The sequence below is a fragment of the Pogoniulus pusillus genome, chromosome 19 (genome assembly GCF_015220805.1).
Source record: "Pogoniulus pusillus isolate bPogPus1 chromosome 19, bPogPus1.pri, whole genome shotgun sequence".
In the NCBI taxonomy this organism is placed as follows: domain Eukaryota; kingdom Metazoa; phylum Chordata; class Aves; order Piciformes; family Lybiidae; genus Pogoniulus; species Pogoniulus pusillus.
This window is the reverse complement of record NC_087282.1, coordinates 15,752,485-15,771,859: the sequence shown is the minus strand read 5'-3', so window position 1 is coordinate 15,771,859 and position 19,375 is coordinate 15,752,485. Positions and strand designations below refer to the sequence as shown.

The following is a 19,375-nucleotide window of genomic DNA, read 5'->3' as shown; positions in this document are numbered from 1 at the left end:
AAGTAAAACTGAAGTCAAAACTATTTTTTATTCAAGTAAACAAACTGGAAGAGTAGATAATCTCATTAATGACAAGCACTGAAAATTGCTGAAAGAATAATTCCAAGAGTTGCAAACATGACATACTGTAGAATATGGAGCAGCAGCTGATTAGCAGTCCCATAGTTATTGTCTAATGGTGTGTAATTAGTGGTTTCTTAAAGAAAACACACATGGCATTTCTTCAAACTAACCATGGGTTCTCTATGCTAAAGAGACAGGGCTTCACTCTTATCTCAGACATAGTGCGGTCCCTGGATGCACCCTTTCTTATGGCTGTGTTCTCAAATAACCACATTTTGACACCACAGGCTCATTCTCATAAAACTCTTTCAGAACGTCACAGAAATCAGTCTTTTTAACATCACCCTCATTATCTTTTAGTAAAAAGGAATGCATAATGCCAAGAGTATATTTGCCAAGGAAGCTGTTTTTTTTAATATTTGCACAGCTTTTGCAGCAAATCTCCTTCACTGTTTCTTCTGAATTTTCATATCAGAGAAAGAAAAGACAAGTATTTCAGTAGCATACAAATGGAGCAAACAATACCAGCACCAAAGGAGTGAGGAATAAGAAAGAAACTTGAAAATACACATACGCATAGAATTATAGCATGGTTTGGGTTGGAAGTCACCTCCAAACGTTATCTAGTCCAATGTCCCTGCAGTGATCAAGGACATCTTCCACTAGATCAGAGATCTGTCATGCCTGACCTGGAATATCTCAGGGCATGGTGCCTCAACTACCTCATTGGGCAACGTGTTCCAGTGTTCCACCACCCTCATGGTAAAGAACTTGTCCTTCACATTCAATCTAAATCTACTCTAATCTAAAACCATTGCCAGTCTGAACAACCCCAGTTCCCTCAGCCTGTCCCTGTTAGAGAGGTGTTTCAGCCGCCCCCGATCATGTTCATGGCCCTGCTCTGGATCAGGTCTGTGTCCTCCTTGTGTTAAGAGCTCCAGAGCTGGACACACTACTCCAGATGGGGTCTGAAGAATACAGAGAGAATAGAAACCAACTTTTTTAATAATGGAAAGCTATAATTTCACACAATCATGGAATTTATTAGAGTTAGAATGGATCAGCAAACTGTAAGATGCCCTATGGCTAAACATCAGCAAAAAAGCAATAACAGTATACACTTCTCTGGTGAAGATCTTAACTCAATGTCCTGAAAGTTCAGAGAGTTACAGCATGAAGTGAACTTAGGCCTGCATCTCAAAGTCACCTTACTATTCACCTTACTAACTAGGTCAGTTAATCAATAAAATTTTTTTTTTCCATGCCAACACGAGTTTTTGCATGAATGTTGGAAATGCCACCATGCATCCTACTGCCTACAACCAATAGAAGGTGCACATGTGTATCTGTGGCTAGCTATTTCTCCCCACAACACATTTCTTTGTGCAGCAGCCTCCACAATGAGATACTCCAAAACAAAGGAATTACTACTTTCCAAATTCAAAGACAAATATTTCAAATGGCATGAAGCATGCATTTTGAGAACAGTCACGGAATGAAAAAGCATTTCACCTCAGAAAATCCCAGAGATAATGATATTGGGAAGTGACCCAGATCTGAAGAAACTTGGCAATGAAACATGTTCAGGTCACATCTTTTTTTCATACCCATACCTCACAAGACATATTCTCCATGTCACCCAAATATTTGTGAGAAGGAAAAACACTAAGGCTCAAAAACTTCTACGTGTCCTGCCTTGACATATTTGCTGTTGCTTTATCATTTAGAAGTGTCAAATCATCCATTTCCAACTAATTCCAGAAACAGCCATGAGAAAGGACTCAAAGGGAAACTGTTCACAGAGAGAAGCAAGCAGCTCTGCTGAGCAAGCTTTGCTGGGGTAGAGCTGAGATTACACCTGTGGTCTGTCCCCTCTTCCAAAGCCTTTCCTGCAAAGCAGTGACACTATTCTTGCCATCTCAGTGAAGGAGGCAAGCAGAGGTTCTCAGGGACAGAAAATTCTTTTTTCTTGTATGCCTGCATGGCCATTCAGAATGAGAGACTGATCACAAAAGTTTCATGCAGATAAACAAGAAAGTCAGTTCAAATTATTTTCTTAGGTAGACATCAGAACAGAAGTGAAAATACCAAAGCTATGGGAGAACAGAGCTGAGAGATAGAAATGGTAGAATTGGATAGCTTGGATTTATCTTTTACACATTCTTTCTGCAATCTGTGTTACCAACTTTTCTGTTGAGATATACCAGAATTTTGCATATTGTCAGGTATTTGAAAAAGCAAAACATGTCAAAGTACATAACACCATATTCTATCTAGCAGAAGACTTTATTCTTCTGGCAGAAATATGTCAATTTTTTTAACTTACATTGTATGTGCAACAACTGAATAAATGTCTAAACTGAACTTTCTCTTCACACAGAAAATACTCTTAAAATCATCTGCAGAAGTGATGAAGTTACAGACAAAGACTGCAGTAAGAGATAGGCACATGAGCAACTACCAAGGTCTCATGTGATGCAAGAGGCATTTCAGCTTTTTCTCTGTAAGGCCCCAGATTATAACAGTTGGCCATGATGCAGAGACTTCATCCTGCAGCAGCAAGGGCTGCTGGGCAAGACACACACGCCTGAAATCCTGCTAGGTCACCATTTTTTTTCAGCTATCTCCTTGGAAAACCTTCTCACAATTTGCCTCTACAAATCAGAAGCAAAGTTAAAAGGAAAAGAGGCTGCTGTTAATGACATGATCCGTAGACAATTGTGCTGGGCACAGAGTGACTGTTACTGAGGCTATTCTGGCTGTAGCCAGGAGCGTTGTAGACTATGGCCAGAAAGTATTGCAAAAATAAATTTTCTTTTGTGCCATCTTGTGGAAGAGACTACTACAGATTAAACTACTACCCTTTTTAAAGACAGGGCTTCAATAAAGTCTTCTTAAAGCACTTCACACACACACAGCCTCCTGCCTTCAGTGTTCTAGCAAGATTTCTGGACCCAGAATTTGCAAGAAGGTAAAGCATCAAAATGTAGAAGTAGAAAACAAATTGCTCTACAGTATAGCTCACCTCACTGGTGACCCAGGAAGCTCATTATAATTCTAAAGATTTCCCTTTTGACTCCAGGCTGGTTCCTTACAAGCACAGCCACAAATGAATTTGTAGCTAGAATCAGGTACTGCAACCTCATGCATTGAGGTCTTGGTGTAGGACTCTGAATCCTGCCCTTATTTCCAAGTTGCCTGTAGAGTGCCCAGGGAGCAAAACCAGGGCAGCATTAATTTTGCAACAGAAAGTTTTCATTCAGTATGTATTTGGCATGTACCAAGAGTGCACGAGAAGTCACCGACAGGAGAACACCTACTTCAGAGACTCATTTCACTTAGAAGTAAGCTGGGATCACACTATCACAGCTCTATAAAGGCACAGACACTCTGAGCTGAAGCAGAGCTCTTCGTGCTGGAAAACAAAATAAAGACGAGTCAACTGCTAGACTTTATCTATCGTCAGTGTTGGGTGACAGATATACTAGCTTTCGGGATCACTATTTTGGATGGGCTACACAAATCCTCACGAAGCACCTATCCTCATCTAGGGCTCAGGTCTCAATTCATTCTCTATTAAAGAGAGTGGATAGAATTTTCCTGGTTCGTGGGAGGCTGTGGGAATGGTGCTAAGATATTGAAACAGCATCAGTCATAAGAACTTGTGAAATCCTGGAATCTAACAAATTGAATATTAGTGTGAAAAAAGGTTGTGTTGGCTTAGCTTTAGAGTATCCTACTAGTTGAAATTATTTCTGCTTTACAATGTTAAAATATCTCTCTGCAGCAGTATATAAATTTTAAGACTAATTATATTTAATGACTATTTCCTCCAAGATGTAATACAACTAATATTACTCTAATTATCCATTATTACTGTAACAGTGTTCAAAAATGACAGTATACAAAAGCCACCAACCACTCACTCAGCAAACAAAAACTCTTTTCTCGTTGGGCAATGGCTTTCATTATTTCACTCTTCATGCGGTAAATTACTGCTATTGCCTCGTTCTTCACACTATCTTCTGCAGAATAAAAGATCGGAATAAACACTGAGTTAATCAGGATTAACATTTCTTTCTCTGAGTTGCTGCCACTCTGTTTTGGCCAAATCAGCTGGCCCTATCTACCCTTCCAGGCTCCGCTCATGGATTTATTCTCCCTGTGCTGTACCTGAGTCAGTGGGAGAGGTTGTAAAGCAGGCTCCTGAGCACTGAACGAAGAGACACTTCCTGCCTATGCAGCAAAAGATGCTGATGGAAAGATCTCACCGAGCAGCTTGAGCGCTGTTTGCAGCAGAGCCACAGGTGCTCTCGATCAACAGCAGGCAACGAGGCAGCAGGAGATGCTCTGTTAGGACCGGGGGACTTGAATCCTGCTTTTATCACAGGATTAGATGCTACAGCCACGATGGGCCAGCTGGTTTTTATAGAGAAAAAAGAGGCAAAATAGCACCCCTCTAGGAATACACTTAGCATGACAAGCTCATTTATCCCCAGTAGTTGTTTACCACTCTGTACCTTTCCTGCAGCAAGTGGGAGAAAAGACAGGATTTGAATGTGAAATGGCTTAAACACAGCAGTGGAAATGGTGGGGGATGTGGTACAGACTCCATCACCAGATCTACTGCAATACTTTTGGAGGCTTTTGGCAGCTTATTTCTCTCCTGCACCTCTGCAACACCTTACAAAAAAAAAAAATGGAAACTGCAGGTACTGGTATACTAAGCTAATAATCATAGAGTCATAGAATGTCAGAAGCTGGAAGAGACCTTGAAAGATTTGAGCAGCTTGTTCCAGTGTTCTGTCACCCCCACAGTGAAAAAAAATTCCTCCTCATGTTTAAATGAATCTTCCTATGCCCCAGCTTCCACCCATTGCCCCTTGTCCTGCCACCAGGCATCACCATGAAGAGCCTGGCTCCATCCTCCTGGCACTCACCCTTTACACATTTATAAACATTGATGAGATCACCTCTCAGTCTCCTCTTCTCCAAGCTAAAGAACCCCAGCTCCCTCAGTCTCCCCTCTTAAGAGAGATGTTCATTCCCTTAGTCATCTTTGTGGCTCTGCACTGAACATTCTCAAGCAATTCTATGTTCCTCTTGAGCATAGCAGTCCTGAGGCAGCAGGTATTTGACATCCCTGACTCCAGAGAGCCTCCCAAAGTCCCTACTTACTAATTGTAGGCATTTTTGCATTTCTTTAATACAATGAATTAACGTAAATCTGCACCTTTATTTCTAAATCAAATGTGCTTTCTGGTATCAAGCAAGGACTGACTATGTTGGAAGAGGGAGCACACATCCTTCACCTGGCAGAACCAGCCATATTTGAGAAGTATTCATTGTCACTGCAGCCCCAGAGTTGTATGGGAGCCATCAATAAACACTATATTTACTGTTATTTTAGTAAATCTGTGTTGATGACACAAAGTGAAAGAAAATTGTTCAGTTTGGGCTTATCAGAAACTGCTCAGGAAGCTAAAAGCAGCTCCCACTATGGCAGCTAAACCAGGGCCAATGGCCAGGTGGGAGCCCACAGAGGGAAGCATATTTCCTCTGGAAGCAGAGGCTCCAAGCCTGAGAAATGTCCCCATGCTTATTCTTATGGCTAGAGATCCTCTCAAGCCCATTTTCACCTCAAGATATCTTCTTCTTCTCTGGCCTGTTCTTTGAGAAGTACCTAAAACTCTCAGGGAGATGAAATGAGGAACGTCTTCTGGAAGTGATGCATTGCATTTGTCTATAATGTAGATATGCATACATATATGTATTTGTATAGTTTTTCCATATATATATTTGAGTTATTGTGAGATCATTGCCCTTAAGAATAACACTGAGAGGCACAGAGGTTTCACCTTGCAAGAAATCATATCTTGAGGAGCTGGATTTATAGAGCTGTTTTATTTTCACTAAGTTTCACACATGTTTCATAAAGCAGAACATGGTGTCATGTATTGCTAGTGTAGCATCTTTTATACCAAAAAGATTACAAAAATGCTTCACTGCCAATTACAGCTAACCAGTCTCATTGAAAGGCAACAGAGCTAATGCTGGACTCACACAAGACCAGAAGTTCATGGGTAGATGAAAGATCTCAAAGCTCAAATACTTTTCCTGGACAGAATTCCTATTATCTTCCTTCTAAGCATATTCTTCCCAGAAAGAGGGACATGAAAGCTGAAATGCTCAACAAAGATGGCTTGAAAGGAAAACTGTGAGCCAACCTGGCTCAGGAAAAACGTGTAATGAAGCCTATCCATGCAGAGCACACAGGCAAAAAAAAAATAGTGGAATTTTCTCCCTCAGAGTCTTCAAAATGGCAAATATGGACCAGAACAATGAACATGGTTGAAGATATAGGATAAGAGAAATTGTCTAGGGCAACACAGCAGGGAGATTTTTAAATGAGCAGGATGATTTATATTTCAGTTTGAAAAAGAAAGGATATGACTGTCCTCAGCCTAGTGCAGAAATATTTTTATTGCTTGACTTTTAGATGAACTTATCAAGCTAGTGTTTGGACAGTAAGAATACAGTACAGAAATTTACCAGTATGTCTGCAGTGTGTCTGGCAGGGACTTGAAGCTTCTCTATTCCAAGCCTCAGGCAATAAGGTCCTAGGTGACGTGTTTCTGTGTTGAAGCAGCAAATATCCATTGGATTTACACAGTTCACAATGTTCATGGGCTGACTTCAAAATCCATGAAGTATAGATGGCACCAAGACCTTTTTCCCCCTAAAGAATGGGTTATTCTTCCCCTTTTAAAAGAGGTTCCTGCCTTAGAAAATATATAATGTTTTGAACTCTAAGCTTTAATTGGAGAGATAAAGAAACGTAGCTTCTTTTGTTAAAAGGGAAGGTTGTATTGAATGTGTGACAATGTAACTGCTTCCAGGACAACCCCCATAGATGCTCCTGCAAGGAGCTCTGGAGAAGGAAGATAAAGAGCTTGCTCTTCACAAACACTGCTTTTGTCCATCTCTGCACTTTTGTGATTCATGTCTCACCGATTTCAGCAGGAAGCAAAAAACCTTAAATGCAAATAATACTTCTCATCCAGTTTTATCAAGGGCACCATTTGGATTTGCTAAATCCAAATGAGTCGATTCTTTGATACTGACAATACTGAGGAAAGGAGGAGATGTTTGTGTGGAAACCAGTGAGCAACAATGAGCCTTTGGAGCAAGACTACTTTAGTTCTCACAAGAGCTGCTGCTAAGAGTTAAAGTAGATACTTTGACATTTAATAGAGTCCCCTGCAAAAATATGCCAATCAAAATGCTGTGCCTTGCATCTGAGAGATGCCCTTGTCCAGCACAGAGAGCAGTGTAAACAGCACAATTCAGTTCTCTTCCTTAGCACACAGTGAACAGCAAGCAAGCCCTAAAACACGGACAAACAATCCCAGCGAGCAGCGTAATTAGGTCTGCTCCAGAGCACCTGTAGGCAAATAAAGACAAAGAAAATGCAAGCGTCTATCTCCCTGTCTGGGAAGAAGAGAACACAGGATTTAGCAAAGTCCGTCCCTAGAGTGCTGATACAGAAGGATGAAATGACTCACACCGCAGGAAAATGTAAACAAGCAAAAAGGGATGACAAAAATCCTACATTTAATACTATAGCCTAAGTTTCCTTGACTGTACACTTCAGACTAGATTTTCAAAGGCAAGTATATAAAAGAACAAATAATTATATTGTCAATGCAACCTGGAAAACTATATCTGAAAAACGATGCAGTGAGGGTCTGGCTGAGGACAAACTTGGAAGCACAGCCTCCAAGGGATGTGTTTTTTTCATGATGAGCATAAAACACAGTTTTTGGTTATGTGCTTAGAACTGTGTGGAATCAAGTAAGAGCAAAAAGCATTTCTTTGGTGTTGGCCTTGTTGTTGACATTGCAAGACTGATCACTGACAATCTGGATGTTTAAAAATAAGATTAACTTGGACAAAATTCCTGATCTTCCCCCCTTTCCAAGGTGATTGCTGGTTCTCCATCTTCCCTGTAGACAGCCCATAGTAACTGAAGACACTCTGAGTTTTACAAAAATATTATTTTTTTCCTAAGTAAAATACTCAGTTTTTAAAAATGTAGTTAACTTAAGGATTCAGGTTTTCAGACTTAGGCACTCTGCTTCAAAGCACTTTTGGATGTGATGGCATTTGCTGTTTCACAATACAAAAAGGAGCTTCTAACAGCTGCTGTGACAAGCTCTGGGCAAAGTTTAGTGTCCCAGGGTGCGATTGGGACCCAGTAGTAAACCAGTGTAACTATTCCCAAAAACATTGCTTCTTACAGTGACAGCTCTTCCCATCCCTGTCTGCTTAGCAGTCTTCATTCAGAGGAGGAACCCTTCTGGTTAGGTAGTCCTTGAACCCCAAATGATGGGCTAGAGCAGAAGATATTTCCAGCTGACCTAAACTGCTCCATAAATTGAATTGTGCTTACAGCAGCAGCACAGCAGCACATATCATTCTGCCTTACAAAGAAAATATCTCTCCAAATCCACAGCACTGTTTAATTCTCACATTTTAATTTCACTATTATTCACATTTCCACCTAGCCTTGTAATTATTTACTGCAAAGAAAAATCACAACTATCAAGCCCCTCAAATACAAACAGACTTGCTTTGATTTCCCTGAATAAGGATCGTCCAATCTGCTGCAATGCTGCACAAAATAAATCAGTAACCTCTTAAAACAGCAAAAGATATTTAATGAATCAAAGATGATACTGTATTACCTAAGTAAAGATTAAAAGAACTAAACTGTTCCTTTAAAACAAAATTTGAAATTTTTACAGAGCCCATGAAAGCAAAAAAAGCCATACACGAAGGAAATATAATTATCCCAACCACAAAAATACAAATGTTATTGGTAGAAAACAGCTGGGCTTTGTGAAAGAACATCACCAAATGAAAGCAAGAGAAGCAAAAAGTGGATGAAAGGAAGAAAGGATGAGAGAGATGAAAGCAAAGATGAGAGCCGTGTGAGAAAACAGGAGGGTCATTTCCTTTATCCAGACTTCCTAAATTCACTGTTCAGAAACAAAGGCAGTGACTGTTCTTCACAAAATTGTCTCCAAGGACTCTATAGCCCATTTGATGATATTTTTAAAAAGTAGTTTGAAGAAAAAGAAAACTATATTCTTTAAAGTCACTCAGCAGTAGTTCTGCATCTGGGGATTTCTGTTCAATTTTTTTCTGCTCTAGTTATTTCATTACAATCATAGGATTTATTACATGGTAATTCCCTGGGCTCTTATAAATCTATTTGGTGGGGTTGGTTGTGATTTTTTTTCATCTTATGATTCCAGTCTGGCAACAAATTTTCCATATAAAATTTAATCTATTGTATCTCACTTTTGTATAATCAGATCATTAAAATGCATTGCTAATATGTAAATCCAAGCTAACCTCGTTACCATAATTATGCTCCATAATTATTGAATAAACAAGCATTTTAGAGTTTCTGAAGTCTGCTGAGAATGCTTTTCCAGTTTGGGAGTGGCTTTAATTATGTGCTCCCTAATCATTATTATAAACCTTTGTGTCAGTGCTGTTATGTGACTGTTTTAAAAGCTGCTCCTAATTTGACTGGCAAGGACCAAAGGTTCATGTGATGAGAACACATGAGACAGCATCCTTCAATCACAGACTGACCACCATGCTTCACATTAATTAGTATTATTGTTTAATTTATAGACAGGGCTTTGCTCAGAGGCCTTCATGTACTTTAAGGAATTATAAGCAATGAGTCAATTCTGCCTTTTCCTCTAGAAGGAGAATTAGTGAGAGAATGCCTCTGTGTGTGACACTCAGTTGACTGAATGTAAAGTATGCTGATAAAAGACAACACAGCTTTTACCAGCTTTTACATCTGCCCTGCACAGATGCCCAGTGAAACACCTTTCAAATGTGCTTCCAACAGACTGTTTTTCTCTGTACTTTTTCCTTTTGTTTGGTGTTTGGGTTGTGTGTGTGGGGTGTTTATGTGGGGATTTGGGTTTTGGGGGAGCTGTTTTGTTTGTTGGTTTGGTTTTCATTGTTGGCATTTTTTTTTAATATATCCCTTAATGAGGCATAGGGTAAACATCAGATCCCCAGCCAATACAAGTAGCTCCATGGAAGCTAATAAACTTTTGCCAGTGTATGGAAGATTCAGCCCATTACCTTTTGAAAGCATAATGAGCAGAACCCTGCTGATGTCTTCAACCCAGTTTTATCTTTAATAAGCAGCACATCGGTCATAGACTACCACTGTCACATCCTGACCTAAACAGAAAGTGGAAAGTTAGTGTCTTTGCAGGCCCCAGGAAATGATATCCACAGTCTGTGATAGATCTGACCTTTGAACGAATGACTCATATATGATCAATAAGGTCTTGGCAACATTTGAGAGTCCTTGACCCAGAGCAACAAAAACCAAAATGCCCATGATATTGACCTTTTCTCTTCCTACATGAGATTTTGTGTAGGAGACTTAATTAAAGCTTGTCAAAGGATAGGAAGGGTCAATAATATTGATCCATACAAATTTTCAGGGTGAAAATTAAAAAAGAAAGTGTTTGATCTATATATTAGAAAAATCTAATATAAACAGTGTAGGAGGCATACAAATTAACCTGCTTACCAATGCCACCACTATATTTCTTCAAAGGGCAACACAAAACACAAAGCATATGGTGGCAAGAGCCTTTCAACTCAAAAAATCCACAGACAAACTAAAAGGGAAACAACAAAAAGAAAAAAAAAAACAATGACAAAAGAGACTGCTTTAATACTTTTTATAGAATTCCAAGGCTCATCTGATTTTCTTATAACAAAGAGAAGAAAGAAACTGAAAATGCCCCATCTCTCACAGGGTAATAATAATGCCCCTCGACAGCCTGTCCTCTACAAATTCAGCCTCTCAGGTCTCTTTCCCTGGAAACTGAACTAGAAAGGAAGCTCAAATTAGATTTAGGCAGTGATGAACATTACCATTTTGGTGAGCTGAAGCTTGTCAAGCTCTCTTATACTTTAGGTGAACATCACATTACCTGACCATGGGACAAAGATCTGATGTGAAATTACACTTCACTGTGCATTTATAGGACAGACAGACTGTTTTATCTTAAGTGGGGGGAAAAAAGATCAGACCTTTATGGAAAAGAAAAAAGATTATTCATGTTCACTGACAATAGCATCACCTTATAGGCAAAGACCAGCATTTTTCTTTTCTGTGTAAGAATTTTGTGTCCTGCACAACAGTATTTTTAGAGAGCATTAGAAAGAAAAGTGACAGAACTAAACCTTAGTGAAATAAATCATTTGCTCAAAAGGAGTTCAAGATGCAGAATAAAATTAAATTTGAGTGGTACAAGAAATGTATATTCAGAGCAACACATTAACCACACTGGAAATTAACCACACAGAGCTGGTTTGGACACATGAAATAAGTCTCAAGCTAAATTCAAATCTCAATTTATCCTATTAAATCCTGAATCCATCCTTTCCTAAAGAGAAAATTTCAGTGCAGAGAAGTCAGTAGAAAAGAAAAAATCCATACTCTTTTTTCAGTAGGAAAATCTCAGCACAATGACAGGCTTAGAGCCCACACCAAGAATGACACTGACTAATAACAATAATGCTTTTCATTTCTGCAGGGCTTTTCAGTAGAGAATCTGGAAGTACTTTTGAGTATCCATTTATTAAACTTCAGTAATGAAATGATACATGTGTGCACGTTTTCTGGATTTAAAAAAAAAGGCACATAAAGACCTGGGGTCAGATCCCTATCTCTGTGTGTGTGCATGTGTGAAAAAGGCAAAACAGCAAAGTAGTTTCAGGTCTTTCTTTCAAGACTGTTCTTCCTCCTTTGTCTGCAACATGGCTTAAGTAACACCCATATTGCATAGGAGAGAGCAGGTTTGGCCCCACGCTTCCTCAGGTGAGCCAAACTCACATCACCTGCCACCTCACCAAGCCTGTGACCCCCTGAACAGCACAGGCATATCACATGGTGATATACATCTTAGAAAGAAAGCAGAACCCCCACAGTGCAAAATATCTGAGCCTAAGTGGCACACAGAAAACCAGCAGTAGCAGACCTGAAAACGCAGCAGTGATCCCTTGCCCACCCACGGTACAGCGGTTCATGGTGCTGTGCTGCACTCAGCTGAGAGCAAAGAGAAGCAGCAAAGAAGTGGAGAGGGAGAGCAGGGCTTACTTTCCCTTTGGGAGTGGGAACTTAGACCCCTGCAGAGCTGCCTGTTGTCTTGGGAGGATTTCCTGAAACTGAAGCACTGAAATCATTCAGCTAAAAACACACAAGCCAATAAACCAACAAAAACTTGTGTCATTTAGAAGATGTTAATTTTAGCTTGAGTCATTACATTCTCCAGCTATCCCTCTCTTCAGATAACAGAGAAAGAAGCCAACAGCAGCAGAGAAACAGCAACCAGTGACCAGCAGAGGAAGGGCATCTCCTACACCACCTTCACCATAGAACTGATGTAGACCCTCACCCTGGTACCCAAACTTCATTGCTTCAATGCATCACGGTACCTACTAGGCCAATTTCACAGGAATCTCAAATCAAGCCTATAAGGCTGTCAGAAATGGCCATACCACTCTCATGGCTCTGTCCTGGCATGCACCACATGATCACTGACCTGACTGAAATGGTTTTTGGGTTTGTTTGTTTTGTATTGAGATCCTGAGGCAGATCCAGAGAAGGACACTGAAAATGGTGAAGGAGGAGAACAGCTCTTGAGAGGCATATCTCTCAAGACACTGGGGTTGTTTAGTCTGGAGAAAAGGAGGCTTGGCGGAGACCTTATTGCTCTCTACAACTATCTGAAAGGAGTTTGTAGCAAGATTTGGGGCAGTCTCCTCTTCCTAGTAAGAAGGGACAGGATGAGAGGAAATGGCCTCAGGTTGTACCAAGGGAGGTTTAAGTTGAATATTAGAAGAAACTTCTTGACTGAGTTATCAAACACTGGAATAGGCTCACCAGCGAGGTGGTTGAATCCTCATCCCTAAAAGTGTTCAAAAGACAGAGAGATGTGCTTAGCACCAGACTTGGTAAAGTTAGATTATAGGTGGAATTGATGACCTTAATGATCTTTGCCAACAAAAACTATTCTGTGATTCTAATTGTTGCTTAGTGTTGTAGGTTTACATTTCAGCTCTGTGTGTGAGCTGATTGGGCTATGCAGCCCTATGAATGCTAGAGCCAGGGAAGCAGCAGAAATCACCAACAATAGCAGATGTGGCTTGACTGCCTCAGGTGTGGGCTCAAGCATGCAGGCCACTCCTGACCTGTCTAGGTACTGCTCAAACCAACCAGCTAGAAATTGGCAGAGAGCCTTCCTACATTGGGATATTGATTTGTTTGCTCCTCTGCTCACAGAGCTTGTAGGATCTTACTTATCTCCAAAACACCATTCCCATGTCACAACCAGATCATACAGCCTATATGTGTAACAGCTTTTGTCACAGATAAGAAACAGGCACGCAGGCAAACATCCCATATGCTTCACTTTAAGGGAACACTGGTGCTGATATATCACTAAACCCAGCTGTTTTCTTGAACTACAAATTTTGTTATTAGGTGCAGATACACCCAGGCACTAAAGCAAGATGGGGCACGCTTTCACCTTTCTTAGCCAGAAGAGCAAAAGAACAGAAGTCTGCCTGGGCAAGGGCACTGTACCATAGCACCTCCTGCCACTACTGTCTCTCCTGAAGTCTTCACTTGTGACCAAAAGGACAGAGAGAGGAAGGAAAGGAGCTGCATGACACATCGTGACACCATCTCTCAGCCTTTCTAACATCCCTCCTTTGACTTCCCAAGCAGATTTCACAAACTCCATACATACTGTGAAGCACACAGCTGAGAAATGTGATCTAGCCTTGTCTTTTCTTCTGCCTTCAACTCAGGATGAAATGTGCTCCTCATATTGGATATTTACTGACTGACCCTAGGATGACACACGCAGTGGAACCTTCCCATTGGCCTGGGGAGCCTCAAATTCCATTTAAACCTCTCTGTTTCATTGTCAATTTCTTTCAGCTGATAGCAGATTCTTTTTTGGGGGGGGGAGAAAAAAAGACATAAAAATTAAAAGATTGAGGTGACCTCTCTGTCCCAGAATTCCTCACCTTCTTCCTCTGTGCATCTCCTAAGTAGCTTTTCAGTGCAGAAGAGCAGTTACTGCACTCTGCACGTGCTTGTAATTCTTAACTTCAAAGGAGGAGCTGCAAACCCCTCTTTCTGAAGCAGCACTAAAACAGTTAATTACACTAAGCTAGTTAATAGCCTTTCATCATCAAGGACTGGTTCTTCTGTACAGACAGGGACAGAATCCATTTATTTTTTTATGTATACCCTTTTATTTATCTCACTCCTACCAGCTGTATGATAATTTATTCTCTGTCACTGTTCTTAACTCATGAGTTCATTTGAAGTGTGATAGCAGTGGAAATACATTAGCAGGTTCAGAGAATAAAACCTTTCTGGAAATGGAATCCAGCACTTTATTTTTACAAATACAGAATTTACACATTTGCACTTGGCTTAATTAATTAAACCCATACGGGAATTACCCGAGCCATACAGTATGGCACAATATATGTGCTGATACCTAATTAGCATCAATTGAGGCAGAATAAAAATGCCAGAAAACTGCCTCAATGTAAGAGGTATGTTGGGATCAGCCAAGGAGTGAGCAAAGCAGTCCCAGGATGAGAGTAGGTGTTGAGGAATTTCGTCTCAAGCTAAGACTGCTGCAGCCAGAAGGAATGGACTCCATCTTCCATCTATTCCTGCTTGCACACCCCATCTTCCCCACTACGTCACATGGGGCTCACTTAGTTCATTGATTCAGCTAAAGGCTGAACAAGTATAGATAGGTTAGTTCAGCAGTGCTGGAAATGACTGGTGGAGGAAGGAGACCTGGGACCATTTTGGAAGAGCCTGAGCAGCTCACATAATTGAATCATCAAAAAATCCCAGATTGCCTTAAGCTATAATTTGCTGAGATAGCAGAAAACTGTCTGGGAATCTTTTCTCCTCCAGAGCCATACTACTTCACATGCACTGACCCAGGGAAGGCCTTTCCAAGGATATGCTGAGCTCCTCAGAGTTTCCATGAACTCCCAAAGCATTTGGCTCCTTGCTAGTTTTTGCCATGCAGTTATCTTGCCATCACTAACCCACATCAGCAGCACTTCTGCACAACGCAAGAGCAACTGTTTATTAGTAAGTGAGTTTGCTAAAGAATTTGCCCCTAATCCTGCTTGCGAGTTCAGCAAGGACACTGACAGAGTGCTTAACACTCAGCAGTGCCTGTGCCATGGTCCCCTACACAGCCCTGGCCAGAACCCAGCAGCACAGCTCAGTCATGGGATCACAGCTGCTGCTCCACTGACAAAGGATCAGCTGCTCACTGCTTCAGGAGATTAAAAACTCTCAGTGAAATAGATTGGAGGGGTGAGTTCCTCTGATTTGGGTTCATTTTTTCATTTTCTTTTTTTTTTTCCCAATTTTTTCCACTCTCCATTTTCCCTAGCATCTTCTATGTAATTAAGAGCAGTTAGAAGAGAATTATCCAGGGAAAAGCTATCAAATTCTTGGGTAAAACAGTCACTTGGCAGAACTGATGCCAGATCTTTGCACAAAACATCATCTGTTCTTTGCAAATGGCCTTTCAGAGACTGGCAGCTGGGAGAAAACAGCCACGGAGATGGCACACAGCTCCTGTGCAGCAGTGATTGGAGGGACAATCTGATACCGAACTGCCAACCTGAAAACACATCACGCCTCTCCCCTGAGGCAGTAGTCTGGCTGCAAGGAAGCCTCCAATATATGCAAAGAAGCAATGTAAAACGGAAGAGGAAAAAGTTAGGAAAAGACATACACACCCACAATCCATTGTAACAATCATTATTATTGATTTCTGCTGCTGTCTTTAAGGGAGGCATTTATTACAGGAACCAATTCTTAATAAAATTAGAAAGAAACATACATGCTTTCCCATAAACACACTGGAGACAATTGCCCATCACTATTCGTTTATCGCAGCTCTCTAGATTCAAGCACAATCTGGAAATAACATTTCAATATCAACACTGCTTTTAAGCAAGAAAGAAATCCTTTAAAAATTCTAGTTACTCAATTCTTTGTCAAGTCAGAACAGTTTTCACTGGTTACAGCGAGTAGAAAGATTCTGCCTCCACCAGGAAACATTATCTGCACAGCTAATATCTCTAGTCAATATTTCTGTAAAGAAATAGAACCACACAACACATAAAAAGATTTATCTTCATGCTTCCTTGTCACACCCTTTCTCATATACTGTTCATTTGACAAAGTATTTAAAAGTCAGATGTTTCTCCATTTTAAAGTGACTGCTCTACTAATCACCCTCCTTTAGCTCCAATTTTCTCCATCTATTTAAATGAAATAGACACAAATCACAGAATTGGTTACACAGGGCATAAAAGTGAATGTGAAACATAGACAGAAGTTATTCTTTTCCAGGTAATGTCAGTAGAGCTCATTAATGGACTTCCAAACCTGGAAAACATCTGCCACAACTCTAACCCAGAAAGAAGGCGACATGTATGACCTGGAATCTTTCACAGGGGATTTTAGCTACACCTCACTCAAAGTGCCTTCACACTTTGGACAAGACAAAATTTTCAGATTCAGTTATTACACAGTTCAGCATCATGGCTGTCCTCAAAAACACCAGAAAGCTTTTTTAGATCAGCACTGTGTACCAGGTAGAAGACCAAAATGCAAAAGCATTGTGTTTGATTTATTCCAAGATCAGGCTCCAGGGGCTTTTCAGGTTAAAGAGGTGACTTCTGAAGTTCTGTTTGTATACAATAGAAAATTGCTGCACTTTGGTATAATTCTTGCTTCTCCAAAATGCAATGCCACTATACAGAGCTGGTGTTAACATGAAAGTCAGGCTGTAGCACAGGCCCATCAAGCATAGTACAGTACACACCAGTTTAAATACCATTACAGAACACCTCTAAGGAATTTAATAAAACGTAATAGGCCTTTTAAAACCAACATTTTAGAGAAGGAATGCTTTTCTATTAACTAGTACCATACAGTTAAAAAATTTCAAAGCAATCTCAAACTCTATTAAATTCCATCATTTGTTGGAATCACTTCCATGAAACCCTTTTTAAACCCAGAGTCAGGCAAAAAACTTATTCAAGTACCTAACTTTAAACATATAACTTGTACCATCCCAGTGGCACAGAGCACTTCAGCATGTGTCAACTTTAAACACTTAAAGCTCACTTGTATCAATGCACCTCAGAATTGCAAGGCCTTTCACCATGGGTCCTTTTCTTTCCAAGCACTTGGGCTATAATTATACTTTCACAGTGATACAGTCATACTGCTCCCTCCCCAAAGAAAACAGAAGTCCTCGTAGGTGTTATGTGGAAGATACTGTGAACCCGATGGAGGCTGCTGCAGGTTCTAGTTCAGCCCTGGCTAGAACTGTCAGAGAGGATGGGTTTGTGCCTGAGCAAATGAGTAATGGTTGCTCTCTGCCGCTGCCCAGCATGGTCTGTTTCAAGCCTTGGCAACACCACGTTAGCCATTTACTTTACCAAGGTACTCACACTGCAACAGGATCTGTCTATGTTCAACTCTCTGCATATAGAATAGATAAACCACAGCAACAAAAATTAATCCCAATTTAGGAGGCAACAGCAAAGCTCCTAACTTCTCAGAACATTAGTGTGTGGGGTTTTGTTTCATTCCTTCACAAAAGCAGTCTCTGCCTTGAAGAGCTTGGTAGTGCAAATTAAGCTGTCTCAAATCAGCAAGCAGTCCAGGTTCCAGATTTGCTTGCTTTGTAATACAGTGGTTTTGTACAGCTAAGACTGCAAAACCCAGGCTCTTCCGCATGTGCTATTGTAGAATTTAGGGAAGGGGAAGGGGAAAGTGCATCTAGATACGTCCACAGCACAGCTCTGGGCTGAAGCAGGACAAGCTTGAAGCAAGGTTGCCAGCAGTCCCCATGCAAAGTTCTAGTAAAGTGGACTTCCACGTAGCTTAAATCATAACAGTCACACGTGTACCAGTGAACACACAGTGCTCTGTTATACTGTTAGCTTTCTTCTCTCAGTAGTTCAACTTATTTGCTTCTGTGAAGAACTACAGCATGTCCTCATGGGCAGCAAGACACAGAGTGAAGGAAGCTGCTAGCAAATCAATCCTTAAGTGATTTGTTTCCAAGTGGCAGATACCAAGCAGGCAGCATATATATATATATCATTTGGAAACAGCCTTAATAAAGATAAATTCAGAGTGTAAGCATCTAAGAAACAGCTTCAGCTGCAGACACATGCCAAAGCTCACTTCACTGTGTAATTAGACACGTGTGCTTCAGCTGGGGTTTAATATGGATGATGTTTGCTTTCAGTTATGAATATTACAACCAGATCTCTAAAACTAGAGGTTGTCCAAGCCAAACAATGTGAAATCCTTCCGAGTTAGGTGCTGGGTTGTTTTTTTTTTCAACATCAGTAATCAACAGACACTACAAATCAAAGCATACTCTCTGAGACAGTAATGAACATACATGTTCTATCTGAATAGAGGTATTTTAAAATCTTGTGTAAGTACACATGCCATTCTGAATCCTGCAGAAGACTGAGCAAACGACTCATTCAGGACAATAAGAGCATTGCTTTAAAAGTATTTCTTCTCTTTAGAATCTGAGCACTATAAAGCAGGGAGGTGACAGACAAGGAAAGGAAAAAGCAGAACACAGTTTCTTTTTTGTTTAAAAAATAGACTAAGACTCCATTTGTCTATGCCTAGATAGCCACCCATCATAAAATCATCTATTATTTACTACAATTTTAAACATTTTTCTGTGCTGCACAGTATAGTTTCTCTATTTCTTTGAGTCTAACCTAAAGCCAACCTCATCTTCTTGCACAGATGATCTTTCTTTTAAGTCAGTGGAAGCTGCAGGAGCACTTGAGTAGCAGAAATGAGGCTGAGCTACTCAAAGGGATTTAGATACACATGTTCCATCCAAATGAATGAAATGTAAACCTCCTGTGTGCCTGAAAATCTCAATTACTCTGCTGAACTTAATTCAGTGATAAAAGCTCCCCTTATTCTGCTGTCCAATAGTATTTTTATGCAGACCTGTGCTCTGCGGCTGTGCTTGTGAGCTTTGTAAAATGCAGCTACAACAAACCTGAGGCTAATGTCAAGTTCCAACTATAAATAACTCTATCCCGCCAACTGACCATCCACCACTCTTGCCCCACATAG

The 19,375-nt window shown here is 40.4% G+C and overlaps 1 long non-coding RNA gene across 1 annotated transcript in view; it reads right to left on the bottom strand.

Annotated features, from left to right (window-relative positions):
* The window catches only part of LOC135183702 (uncharacterized), a 152,825-nt gene that overhangs the window by 132,072 nt on the left and 1,378 nt on the right, over positions 1 to 19,375 (bottom strand). The window lies entirely within an intron of this gene.